This window comes from Echinops telfairi, unplaced genomic scaffold (assembly GCF_000313985.2).
Source record: "Echinops telfairi isolate 266 unplaced genomic scaffold, ASM31398v2 ScPeMD7_7410;HRSCAF=8448, whole genome shotgun sequence".
Taxonomy (NCBI): domain Eukaryota; kingdom Metazoa; phylum Chordata; class Mammalia; order Afrosoricida; family Tenrecidae; genus Echinops; species Echinops telfairi.
The window spans coordinates 16,265,207-16,278,307 of NW_022111310.1; the positions used below are offsets into that span (position 1 = coordinate 16,265,207).

Here is a 13,101-nt window from a genome sequence, read left to right on the forward strand (position 1 = left end):
TTGGATCTCAAAAAGTTCAGAATCACAAATGAACGTCTAACTTGATGAATAATTTTTAAATATGTAGATGAATAATAAGAAATAAAGGCCATTCTATGAACATTTATATCTGTCACTATTATAGGAATATGGCATGAACTTAGCCTCGTCTGGACAGTAGGAGCCCTGGTGGTACAGTGGTTACACGTTGGGCAGCTAACTGCATGGCCAGCAGTTCAAAAACCACCAGCTGCTCAGAGGGAGAGACGCCCTGGGCCTTCTACACCAGTACGAGTTACAGTTTCAGAAACCCACACTGAGGCAGTTCTACCCTGTCCTATAGGATCACTGTGAGTTGGCATCGCTTCGTGTCAGTTGAGTGTTGGATTTGGTTCATCTAGAAGTGATGCGTGAGCGGAAACCTAAAGGATAAATACGTTAACGAGGTTACTAAGGGTGGTGGGGGGGGAGATAACAAAATGTCCCTTCCCTTACCAAGCTCATGGCAGTGTGCAGAAGACTGGTGCTATGAAGTGCTATGGAGTGGATTCTGACTCCTGGCAACTTTCCAGGACAGAGTCAAACGGCTCCATGGGATCTAGGAGGCTGAAGTTTTTATGGGAAAAGATCGTTAGACCTGCTCTCCCATAGAGAAGCTGATGCTTTAGAACCACCAAACTTGGTTAGCAATCGAGCACTTACCCATTGTGCCATCAGGGTTCATTGAGACAAGAGAGTGCTACCGTAGAACAATCGACAAATGAGGGACATTTATAGTGGTGACGGGAACGAGGAGTCATGGTCAGATCCAAGGGCTGTCTAAGAAGTTCAATCAGCAGGACCTTCTGATGGGTTGACGCCAAGGTGAAGGACTCATGGATGGCTCCTAGAGTGCTGACTCACACAGTGTAAGTGGTTTAACAAATGATCACAAATGCTTTAAAAACAAAGCAAATGCATTCCCTGAAGGTGTGTAGGTTAGAAGTCCAACACAGGTCTCGATGGTGTTTTCAGGGCTGCTTTACTCTCTGCAGGCTCTAGGTCTGAGGCCCCCCACATTCCTTGGTTCGTGGCTCCCATTCTCCATCTTCAAAGCTAATACCGCTACATATTTCTCATCTTTGTTGAAGCACACATCTCTGATCACAGTCACTGCTACAGAATTTGTACAATCAGACTTAACCCCTTGGGTTCTCCAGGATTGTCTTCTTTCACGGTCCTTGTCTTTAAGACTGGGTTCTCTAGAGAACCAAAACCAGTGACACACAGCGGGGCTTTAACATTTTTGAAGAAAAACAGAATTAAAAGGTAGGGAATTTGTACACCAGCTTTTTGAATCGTGTGTGTGTTTGTGTAGAGAGTGAGTGGTCTCCCTTAAGTAAATAGTTCAGTAGTTCACATAGTTACAGAGGCCAGCAAGTCCCAAGTTAATGGTCCAGGCATCAAAGGGGAGGCTTTTCCTGACTGGAGCTGCTGCTGGAGCTACTGAATCAAAGCTGGAAGCTGCTGGCTGCAGAGACTTCCCGATCAAACAGGCACGTAAGGTGAACCGCTGGCTTGCAGAACTGATGACTGAGAAATCCCAATATAAGCAGGTAAGATGATCAAATTTGGATGTAGGGTCCAGAGCAAGCAAGCAAACTTTCCCAGAACATCCATATATACAATGGATGTAGCCCACACACTGGGGAAATTCCCTTTATAGGAGATTGGCTGATCACATCAAGGTTGTGATAGCATCATTACATAATTGCCAGATTACATCATTACTTAACTGCCAAGCCACTTTGGCCTAGCCAAAGTGACACACTAACACCGTCTTTAGTCTGATCGCATATGCCAAGTTCCTTCGGCCATGTGAGGTAACATATTCAGATTCCAGGAATTAGAACATGAAAATCTTTACGGGCCATTATTCTGCTTATGCACTCTAACTATACATGAAATGGAGACTGAGACTGCCTGAGGTCTAAATCCTGGCCAAAACATGTAATAATAATACATACATATAAATAATCAACATTAAATTAACATCAATTAATTAGTCTTGTAGGTATCTATTTAATGACAAATACATCTGATATAAGATTAAAAGCAATTCAACCCTTACTAACCTTTTGGAATTTATTGAAAATAATTACCAAAGGCTATGCCCTGGTTTCTGTTCACTACATGAGCTGTGTTCTCTCACCCTTATAGGCTAATAAGCTAATAAGACCCTTATAAGCTATTGTCCTATTCACTGACGTTAAATGATAAAAAAAAATTTTTTTAATCATTTTATTGGGGGCTCTGACAGCTTATCAGAATTCATCCATTGTGTCAAGCACACTTGTACATATGTTGCCATCATAATTTTCAAAACATTTTCTTTTTACTTGAGCCCTTTGTATCAGCTTATTTCCCCCCTCCCTCCCCAACCTTTCCTCCCCTAAAGAACCCTTATAATAATAGTTTATAAAACATTATTTTTTTCATGTCTTATACAGACCGCTGTCTCCCTTCACCCACTTTTCTGGTGTTCGTTCCCCTGGGGTGCGGGGGGTGTTATATGTCAATCATTGTGATCGGTTCCCTATTTCTCCTCTCACCAATATTTTCTTCTTAAATAAACCTTTCCTCCTCATTGATTTTTCTTTTCTTCTTATAGATAAATTCATCTGTATAAGTTTTCCACTTCATAGCAGATGCAGACAAAGGTATGATGTTTAAGAACCCCTTTATCTGAAGCTCTCAAGTTTTTTTCGTAGATGCCTTTCCCCCTCGGATTCTGGTCTTTCAATATGGTCGAATAAGAATGCTTTCACCCTGCAGCTGAAGGGCACGGTGGGAAAACAAAGTGCACAAGGGACTTGACATGAGTCAGCCAAGGGGCTTATCATGCCACTTACGAGTTAATGCTGGGAAAATTACGCCATGCCTCCTGACCAGTGGAGATAATTAGCCACCTCAAAGAAATATAAAACATGCTGGACCTCTCCTCCTTGGGGCTTTGGGGGTCTCTTTCCCCTTTGGCCAGAAGAGGCGGCCCAGATGAGCCTGGAGGGTCACCGTGGGGCCGCTGTGATCAGGGAGCCCCGACATGCCCAGCATCTGGCAGGCAGCGTGGCCCAAGCAGGCCAAGGCCCAGTGGCTTTCCTGGGCCACTGACTTGCCCCGCTGGGGGGGAGGTGGCGCAGGCACACCCCGGGAGACACCTGCTGCCTATTGCTTTGGCTCCAGCAGATATTACGGTGAAGGTGGGGTGTCCAGAAGGGGGCTTTTCTGATTGAAGAGAAGTGGTGGTGTGGAGGCCACCTAAGGAGTGCAGCCACGTCACCAGGTGTCTCCCGCACAGAAAATAAATCAATAAAACATGCAAGTAACACTTGACAGGTGCTTATTAAATATGTACTATTATTGTTACTACACATCTGTACTGGAGACGTGAGTTCCATTCCTAGCCAGCACACCTCATGCGGAGCCACCAACCACCTATCATGGAGCTTAGCTGTTGCTATCATGCTGAACATGGCAGGCGTCAGCTTCTGCAAAGATTGACAGTCTTGGAAATCCCCGAGGGGCAGAGTTCTAGTCTGACCCTCAGAAGTCCCTCAGTCCAAATTAGCTCAGTGGCTACAAATTTGGTTTCTTTTAAAAAATATCTCAGTACAAGCATGGCTTGCAGTTAATTACTTAATATGGTCCTTTTAGCCTTAATCTTAGGGGCCCCGGTGGTTGAGTGGGTGGGTTACACAACGGGCTGCTAACCACAAGGTCGGCAGTTCAAAACCATATGCTGATCTGAGGGAGAAAGATAAGATGTTGTACTCCCATGAAGACTTTCAGTCTGTGAAACCCCTACGGCGATGAGTTTGAGTTTTGAGCCTTGAACTTCCCTTTTGCCATTGTAATTCTACCCTCTGCACCAGTCGTTCTAATCCCAACTTGGAGGAAATTCTGTTATGCTAATGAACGGGGTTAAAGTGGGATACTGTTTAAGTTCCCACTTTACTAGGTGTGACACGTCACCATCCCTTTTTCCTTGGGAGTATGGTCTGCAACAGGCAAAAGCCACGTGCCATCAAAGTCATCTTTGTGAGCTGAGCATGCAGAGAAGCAAGTGAGCCTTGCTTTTACTTCTGGATACATTGCTTCTTGCTCTGACTCTGGCCTAACCTCTGGTTCTTGGGACTTGAGTTTCAGTCCATCGCCTGACCTGACTTCACCAGCTTCTGCAGCCCTGTGGATGAGGGAGATCATCCAGAGGAACTTCAGATCTAGAACTTCCCCGCACCCACATCCGCCTGACCCATTTCCTGGGTGAGTTCCGTGAGACACTGCAGCGCACATGAGGGCATCTACTAAGGGGAGGAGTGGTGGCTGAGATTAGGGATAGCGGGTGGTACCACAATTTGAAAACCTCAGGCATTCAGGACACCTTGCACCCCACCTCACTGGGACTAGCCTGCAAACCCTGTAGTTCATTTGTCTTCCTTCTGGACCAAAGATGGAGTAATAAAGTCAAACAAGATGTCCCCAGACAACATTCCAATCACTTCCTACAGAGTACCCTGAAATCACAGCTAAGAGGCCCCAGATTAACCCCAATTAGTAGCTTCCTCAAACCAATAGTTTCACACCTTGATCCACAGCTCTTGGTACTACTACAACCACTGAGAGAACGAAAAAGAACCTCGATATTTACCAATAACGAACAGTCTGTGTCACCTGACACAATGCAGTCCTTTGGTCAAATTCCAGTTGGATAATCTACTTCTACGTATCAAAATTCTCAAAATGTTATTTCCTATCAATCCCGTAGTTACTGAGAACTTAAAAATGCTCCATACTACATTAGATGCAGTAAAGAGTATGAGACTTCAGTATAAAATACTGCTAGATCTAAGAGGGCTTAGTTAATACAATGGGTTTCTGTCCCCCACAGCACAGAAAATGATAAACTTATATACCCACTCCTCACTCACTGACATGGTTAGTTTTCATAGAGTGGAACTGAAGGAAATCGGCATTACGCAAGAGTTTTAGACCGTGCTTGTGTGGCCGGCCTCCCTCCCGACTACTGCGGATCCTGCGGAGATTGAAGGTAGTGGTGGTCAGGTGACGCCTGCTTCCTTCCTGCTTGTCTACCCTGGCCAGGGACCTCCATGTTCATCCTCTGTCCATCCTAGCCTTACAGCCCCCGTTCTTCTTTCCCCCTTTGCCTCCCCAAAACAACCTCCCTTACACCTCTAGATCCTTGCCTGGCCTCCCCACACACCCACGACCTCGCACTGTCCCACCATCACCCCATACCCTCCATGACCAGAATGAGATATCACGGACAAACAGAAGATGACCCAGGACTGGTCTGACACTATCCTTCACATGGCCTGGACATCACCAGGACCTCAGATCAGATCTACAAGGTACCTGGATCATTGCCAACGCAGCCTGAGAAATTTTTAAGGTTGTAGTAAATGTGAAATGTCAGATAATGGGATAGTTGATAAGTGAGAAGTAGGTATATATAGGCCAAAGTTCTTTTTAATTAATAGTTCTCCAGTTATTTTAATTATGGACCTTGGCATTTAATCTCCATATTAAATAGCTCAGGTATGCACATATAACAAAAATAATTGGGTGCATAAACAAATGTAGTGAAGAAAGCTGATGATGCCCAGCTATCAAAAGATATTGTATCTGGGGTCTTAGAGGCTTGAAGGTAAACAAGCAGCCATCTAGCTGAGAAGCAACAAAGCCCACATGGAAGAAACACCAGCCTATGTGATCACGAGGTGTTGATGGGATCAGGTATCAGGCATCAAAGAACAAACAATCATATCATTGTGAATGAGGGCGAGTGCAGAGAGGGGGCCCAAGACCCATCTGTAAACAACTGGACATGCCCTTACAGAAGGGACATGGGGAGGAGACGAGCCAGTCAGGGTGCAGTGTAGCAACGATGAAACATGCAACTTTCCTCCAGTTCTTAAGTGCGCGCGCTCTGCCCCGCCCCAACATGATCCCAATCCTACCTTACAAATCCAGCTAGACCAGAGGATGTACACTGGTACAGATAGGAACTGGAAACACAGGGAATCCAGGGCAGATGAACCCCTTCAGGACCAGTGGTGAGAGTGGTGATACCAGGAGGGTGGAGGGAAGGTGGGGTAGAAAGGGGAGAACCGATTACAAGGATCTACATATAACCCCCTCCCTGGGGGACGGACAACAGAAAAGTGGGTGAAGGGAGACGTCGGACAGTGTGAGACATGACAAAATAATATTAATATATAGATTATCAAGGGTTCATGGGGGGGGGAGCTGATACCAAGGGCTCTAGTAGAAAGCAAATGTTTTGAGAATGATGATGGCAACAAATGTGCATGACACAATGGATGGATGGATGGCTTGTGATAAGAGTTGTACAAGCCCCCCAATAAAATGATTTAAAATAATAATAATTTGGTATAGAATCAAGTACAACATTCAAATAAATTAAATCTAAATAAATTGAAAACTAAAAAGCATAGAACATGATATGGACTCCCTCTGCTGGTTCATAATAGCAATATCTCCCTGACACCAACAAAACCATTGAGAAATAGCAACAAAAGGCAAAGGATTCGTCTCAATTCACTTCTATTTAAGGATGTTTCTATGTGAATTTGTGCACCAAGCAAAGACAACACTAAAAACGACTGCATTTTGTTGCAACTGCTTAAGTAACCAGCAAATTATACATGTTAATTATTGCTACTACTAGAACAGAGGGATGATTTTTAATGTTTTACTTGTGGGATTTCTCCCAAGTTGTTTCCCCCAAATATATGCCAAACCCAAGACGCTGCTTGCTACACATGGTCAATGACTGTACACGAGGAGGTCAACGGAAGTAGGTCAGAGGTTCTTCTCCTTAAGGGTATCTAGAGCAATCAGACTGTACAGTCTGGCAGAAGGCAAGCCCGGGACCACTCATGGATGACTAAGCTTAGGCTACTATATTGAGTCTAGGGTCGAGCCATCAGGCCACATGTGTACCCCTATTCCCTCCCTGTATTACTGCCGTGTGCACCCCCTCCTATTGCTTCCATTGCCTATGTTACAACTCCTTCCTATGACGTACATTGTTATCTGTAATCAGAGGGCTTGCATGCCCCCAAAGATCTATAAGCTTTGGTTAGAAACAAAACCTCACGAGAGCTCTCCTGCCCGTTCATCCCCCACCTCCGTGTGGACCATCAAGAGGAGCTGAGGCGAGCATGCTACCATGAAATGTGTCTGGCTTCTTTATTTTACTCTTTCCCATCCCTCCTATTTCGCTTTGACTTTACTATAATCTTTATGTATCTTAACCGTACCATTGCGCCGACCGAACCCGTGGTAGTTGTGGGGGGCTGGCTCCCCCACCTTTACTTAGACTGCACTGTATACTTTTAAGTAGCATGTTTTCTTTCCAAGTCAGACTTTTCTTAAGTTTTGGAGGGTTGTGACCCGAGATGAGTCCAACAGAGCCCAAATCACAGAAGGTCGAGTGAGCTGAGGACAATACTATCAGTTGTTTAAAGGTACTATAGATTTAAAAATAATATTATGCAATAAAATTCATACAAGCTTTTAGTTCATTGCAAAAATGCCATGTGTACTCAAAACAGAATCAGCCTGCTTCTAGCTTCCAGAACTAGAGGGATAGTTTTTCTTAGACTAACCCTGGTTCACAAATAATTATAAATCCTGTACAAAACATTTTTAAATCGCTATCTAAAAACAATGGAGATTGACCAAAATCAAGCAGAAACTGTAACTGGTATGATTTGAGGCCTTTGAATACCTTTATAACTTGAGAAGGGGTGCTCAGAGTGTCCAGACAGTTAGGGCAGAAACCCAAGAAGAAAAGAGAGAAAAAGTAAAGTCTAAAGCATGCATATATGAGGAAACTTCAAAAGGTTCATGGAAAAACGATGTGGTAGCAACTGTACAATACGCTTGATGTGACTGAACTATGGGATGGTATGACGTGTGTATTAGCTCCCAATAAAACAGTTTTGAAAACAAAAAGTTCATGGAAAAGTAGAAATGAAGAGAGACTGGACTTCCCCCACAAACTTCATAAAGTCCCTTGTAAAGTCCACCAGAGTTTGCTCATGCCGGACTACGTGGACAGGGGCTCCAGGGAGCTCAGGGAAAAGCTGCTGCGCGGGGAGAGCTAAGCAGCGATTCCGGCAGCCGGCTGCTGGAGCAAAACGCATTTCAGAGAAGTACAACGGAACCCGCTCTCTAAAATATGTATTATTCATGATGTTCAGTAAGTAATCTTAAAAATCACTAAGTATACCGAGAACAAGCAAACTATGTACAATACTCAACAAAAATGCAGTGAATAGCTTTCGGTCTCAAAATGGCCTGATGGTGCAACTAGCTGACAAGGACGGAAACCCGTTACTATGACTGTGTTCAAGGACTTAGGAAAAAGAGACTATCTGAGAAGAAGAAAAAAAGGAAGCTTGGGAAAGAATCCGATGGAAAGCCTAGAACTTTAAAAAAGCACAACAACGGAAATAAAACATTCACGGCACAGAATTACTAGCATATTGGAAATTGCAGAACCCTCGTTAAACTTGAAGTTAGAAGAGGAAAAGCAGGGTCAAAAATATATTTTAATAATAACAGACAAAACTTTTCCAAATTTGGTGAAAGATATCCATTTACCATTCCCAAAGATCAACAAACCCAAGCAAAAAACTACCCCTCCACATATCAAGTCTGTGACGTAAAAACCACGAGGCAATTTTGAAAAGAACCAGAGAAAAGCGTACACGTTGCATGCATGCTAACAGCACTGTAGAGGCAATGGGAGGAACGATCTGCACAACATTTAAGGCATCCTGCTGGTAGAGTGGTTCTGCACGGGACTGTCATCAGCACAGGAGTGAGACTGGGCTTTCTATCGCCAATCAGTGACAGCCTCAGAAACCCACGGCGCTCACTACAGACGAGTCAGCAAGGACTCGAGGGCGGCAAGTCTGGTTACCTGACAAAGGACTTGTATCCAGATCCTTTTGAAGTCTCTCACAACTTAGTACTGAAGATGACCCCAATTTCTAAAGATTCACAAAAGATTGGGACAAATACTTCATAAAGGAAAATTTACATTGACCACTTCATTACATTAAAAAACCCTGCCTCATTACTCATCACAGAACCAAGCGACTCAATACTAGAGCACAGTGTCGCTGCGCACCCACTAGGATGACTGGAAAGAAAGATGCACAACCAGACTCTCACCCGTGGCTCGTGGGAAAGTAACATAGTACATCCACTTTGGAAGAGGGTGTGGCAGTTTCCTTGTGAAGTTAACCATATTTTCAAGCACACCATTCCTACTATTTATCCAAGAAAGAAAATTTTTTAATATGCCTATAAAAAGACTTCAGAACAAAAATGGTCATGGCAGCTTTCTTTGCAAAAACCAAAACAGGCGAAAATCTCAAAGTCCACAGTGAGGAGAATCAATAAGCAAACTGTGGTGTCATCAGATCATGGACTACTACTACACTGTAAAAAAAGAATAAACTTTTGATCCATGCCTCAACATGGAGGAAGAATCACAGGCACTGCAGTGAGTGAAAGAAGCTGAACACACACAAGTAACACTCAATGACTCCGTTCATATAAGGTTCTAGAACAGATGAAACTAAGACTTAAAAAAAACACAGAACAATGGGGTGGGGGTGGGGGGAGGCACAGAAGACTGGGGAGAGACAAAGGCAGCCTTCAGTGAGATAGAAATGTTTGCTATCATTTGTGAAAATTGTACTGCAAAGATTTGTGCATTTTATATCATTGAACTATTGAATTGTATGACATGTTTATGTGCCAATAAAACAGATTTAAAGGAAAAGATCTGTGCATTTTAATATATGTAAATGTCATCTAAGAATGTTTTTAAAAATCATCAAATAGAGAGGAATGGATGAAAGTAGGGATGAAACAAGAATGGCAGAATGTGTGGATAATAGTTGCAGTGAAAGGTATACCCAAGCTTATTATACTATTGTTCGCTTTCATAGTTTTGAAATTTTTCATAATAAAAGGTCAGTGTTTTCCTGCAGCTGCACACTCTCACGCCTCTTTAGAGCCTGACTCCTCCTCCTCTGGTTGGCACGGACATACGCCATTCATTTCCAAAACCACCAGTGCTCGCTCACCACTGCTTCACTAAGGTAGTCTTTGTTTTGTTTTTTAAAATCATTTTATTGGGGGCTCATATGACTCTTATCACAATCCATACACACATCAATTGTGTAAAGCACATTTGTACATTCATTGCCCTTGTCATTCTCAAAACTCAATGATAGTCTTATGGTCAATAACTACCACATTTATTCCAGAGCAAAGTGCAACCCGTGTTTATTTTATTGAGAGATTTTTAACAAATTTTAATCGTGTATAAACAGCTGCTTGAATTGTGTCTATATACTAAAAAAGACTCTTCTAAAATACCTTTCTTAAGATATGTTATCTCTTATGCCATTCATAGATAGAAGAATGATACTGTAGAAGGAAGTCTAGTGGATTTAACTAAAATTGTCCCCTGCATTTTAATGTTTTGAGTCACTAAATCAAGAACCGAACACAGCAAGCTACTGAAGAGTACAGAAATACAGCAAACACGTGCACGACGCCTACTCGCCCCACCTTCTTCCTCTTGGCTGCAGATCATCGGCTCTCAACCTGTGAGTCAAATGACCCTTTCACAGGGGTTGCCCGATTCAGAACCATGGATAAATGACAATGATGAAGTAGCAATGAAAATCATGTTACGGTTGGGGGTCACCACCACGAGGAACGGTGTGAGAGGGTCGCGGCGTGAGGAAGGTGAAGGACCGCTGCTCTGCGTGGACATGTGGAGAACGTCCTCCCCTGTGCTCTGTGCCCCAGTCTCTGCAGCTCAGCCTCCTCCCTTACACACCCTAACAAGCTAGCTTCACTTAGGAATAGTCTGACATTTACGTGGATGAAAAGCGGTGCTGCCCAAGTCTCCTCTGCACAGCTCTGACCGTCAAGGAGCCACGTCTATAACAGACAACACATCTTCTTATTGAAAAAGAATGCGTCTTACCATCACCTGCCTCAACACAGGTCAAAGGCAGCACAACCAAGAGCAATCCCTTTGATTGCCAATCTCCCTTAAAGTGGTAACTCTTATATGAAAGAACATTTTATTAGAGCCAAGAATGAGTAATTAATGTGTTGATGGGTCAAATAGGCACAGGGTTCGAATGGAGTTCAAACTTGTTATGGGAAGGAAATAGAGGCTTGCTTCAAGTCTTTAAGCAGAAAATTACATACTAAGTGGGATTTGGGATTCTTCAGAGATTAAACTTTTTCCCAAGAGTTCTATTGACATGTAATTCACATATCATACAATAGTTCATTCACATCAAGAAGAGTTGCATGATCACATCACCATAATCATTTTCTTCATTCTGGTACTCATCATTTAGTCCCCCCCACGTCCCCCAACCTCCCCTGCCATGCCCCAGTAAACTTAAATTTCTTATAAAACATTTTAAGTAAGAACTCCCTGGCAGCAGACAATGCATCTAACTTGATATGCTTTAAAGAGCTCTACAACAGGGGAAATGTATATAGAAGTTTTAGATCAAATAAAAATGAAGCCATCTATATTGCCTAATGACAATATTAACTTTCAAAAAAAGGGTTTCTGATGTCCAGTATAAGAGTGAGAAAAGACAGGTGTCACAATGGAACCTAAGGTTTACAAAGTAAATCATCTGAGCACAGATTAAAATACAGAATTAAAAACTATTAAAGATGTTGTATATCTAATATAACATACTGAATTAGATACTGTATACCTAATATAATACTGATACTGAATTATCAAGGATTTCATTTTACTTAAATCCAGAATCAAGATCCATGGAAGCAGCAGCTATGAAATTAAATGATAAAAAAAGAAAGAAATTAAGTGATATATTGCATTGGGCAAGTCTGCTGCAAAAGACCGACTCCTTTAAGTGTTAAGGATGTCACTGTGAGGGCAAGGTGTGCCTGACCCAAGCCTTGATATTTTCAGTTGCCTTCTATGCATATGCGAGAAAGATGAGGCTTTCCCTTGCAGTTTTGGTCTTGGCAACCCACAGGGGCAGTTCTACCCGGTACCCTGTCCTCTAAGGTTGCTCTGGGCCAGAATTAACCTGATGGCAGTGGATTTGAACTCTTATATGCATATGATAGCTGGACACTGAAAAAGGCAGACCAAAGAAGAGTTGCTGTCTTTGACTTATGGAATTGGATATTGAAAACATTGAGCATACCTTAAGACTGCCAGAGAAACGAACAAATCTGTTTTGGAAAACATACAGCCAGAATTCTCCTTAGAAGCGAGGATGGTGAGACTTCATCGCATGTACTTTGGATATGTTATCAGAAGGAACCAGTTCCTAGAGAAGGACATCATGCTTGGTAGAGGGTCAGCAAAACAGTGCAAGGCTTTAAACAAGGTTGAATTAACAGAGTGGTTGCAACAATGGGCTCCAATACATAAAATTCTGAGCATGGCCCAAGACCACCAGGCAGTTTTGTTCTATTGCACACGAGGTCACTTGACAGGACAACAATGTATCTGATATGTTAGGGATGGAACTGTCTTTCCCCAAAAGATAGGCCCTAAGCCCTGTATATGTGAAAGTGACTTTGTTTGAAAACAGAATTTTTCTTGTTATCAGAATGAATAAGATCATTCCTAAGTAGGGTGGGAATCAATCCTAATCAAATCTGAGTAGTGGGTTACAAACGGGGAGAACAGAGAGACAAAAAATGGAGACTGGAGAAGAAACTTTGTGAAGATACCAATAGAAGCAGCGAAGGAATGCCAGATTGCCAGCAGCCACCAAACCGGGCGAAAGACATGGATCAGGGACCAGGTAGGTCCTCTCTAAAGGCCCTCAGAGAAGTGGGTGCATAGTGATAACAGCTGATACAGGGGGTGCAGGGAGGGGTGGGGGGGCACAGGGAGTGGGTGATGGAGGGAAGGGAGATTTCAAGAGTGGGAAATGAAGACAGGAGGGGTTAGGGAGTCCTAGAACTGACTGTGATTGCACAACTTATTTT

At 43.0% G+C, this 13,101-nt stretch overlaps 1 protein-coding gene and 1 non-coding gene across 5 annotated transcripts in view; one reads left to right on the forward strand and one right to left on the reverse strand.

Moving 5' to 3' along the window:
- LOC101638934 (INTS3 and NABP interacting protein) overlaps positions 1-13,101 on the reverse strand; it is a 47,879-nt gene that overhangs the window by 10,496 nt on the left and 24,282 nt on the right. The window contains exon 1 of one of the 4 annotated variants that reach the window (XM_045296662.1): positions 12,306-12,399. The exons of the other annotated variants lie outside the window; for them this stretch is intronic. The gene's annotated coding sequence lies outside the window, so the exon portion shown is untranslated. Of the gene's footprint in view, positions 1-12,305; positions 12,400-13,101 lie in introns of those variants that run through there. 4 annotated transcript variants of the gene reach the window in all.
- Positions 2,952-3,081, forward strand: LOC115871919. Its single transcript, XR_004047557.1, has one exon. It is a non-coding gene; the product is annotated as a small Cajal body-specific RNA 20 (non-coding RNA).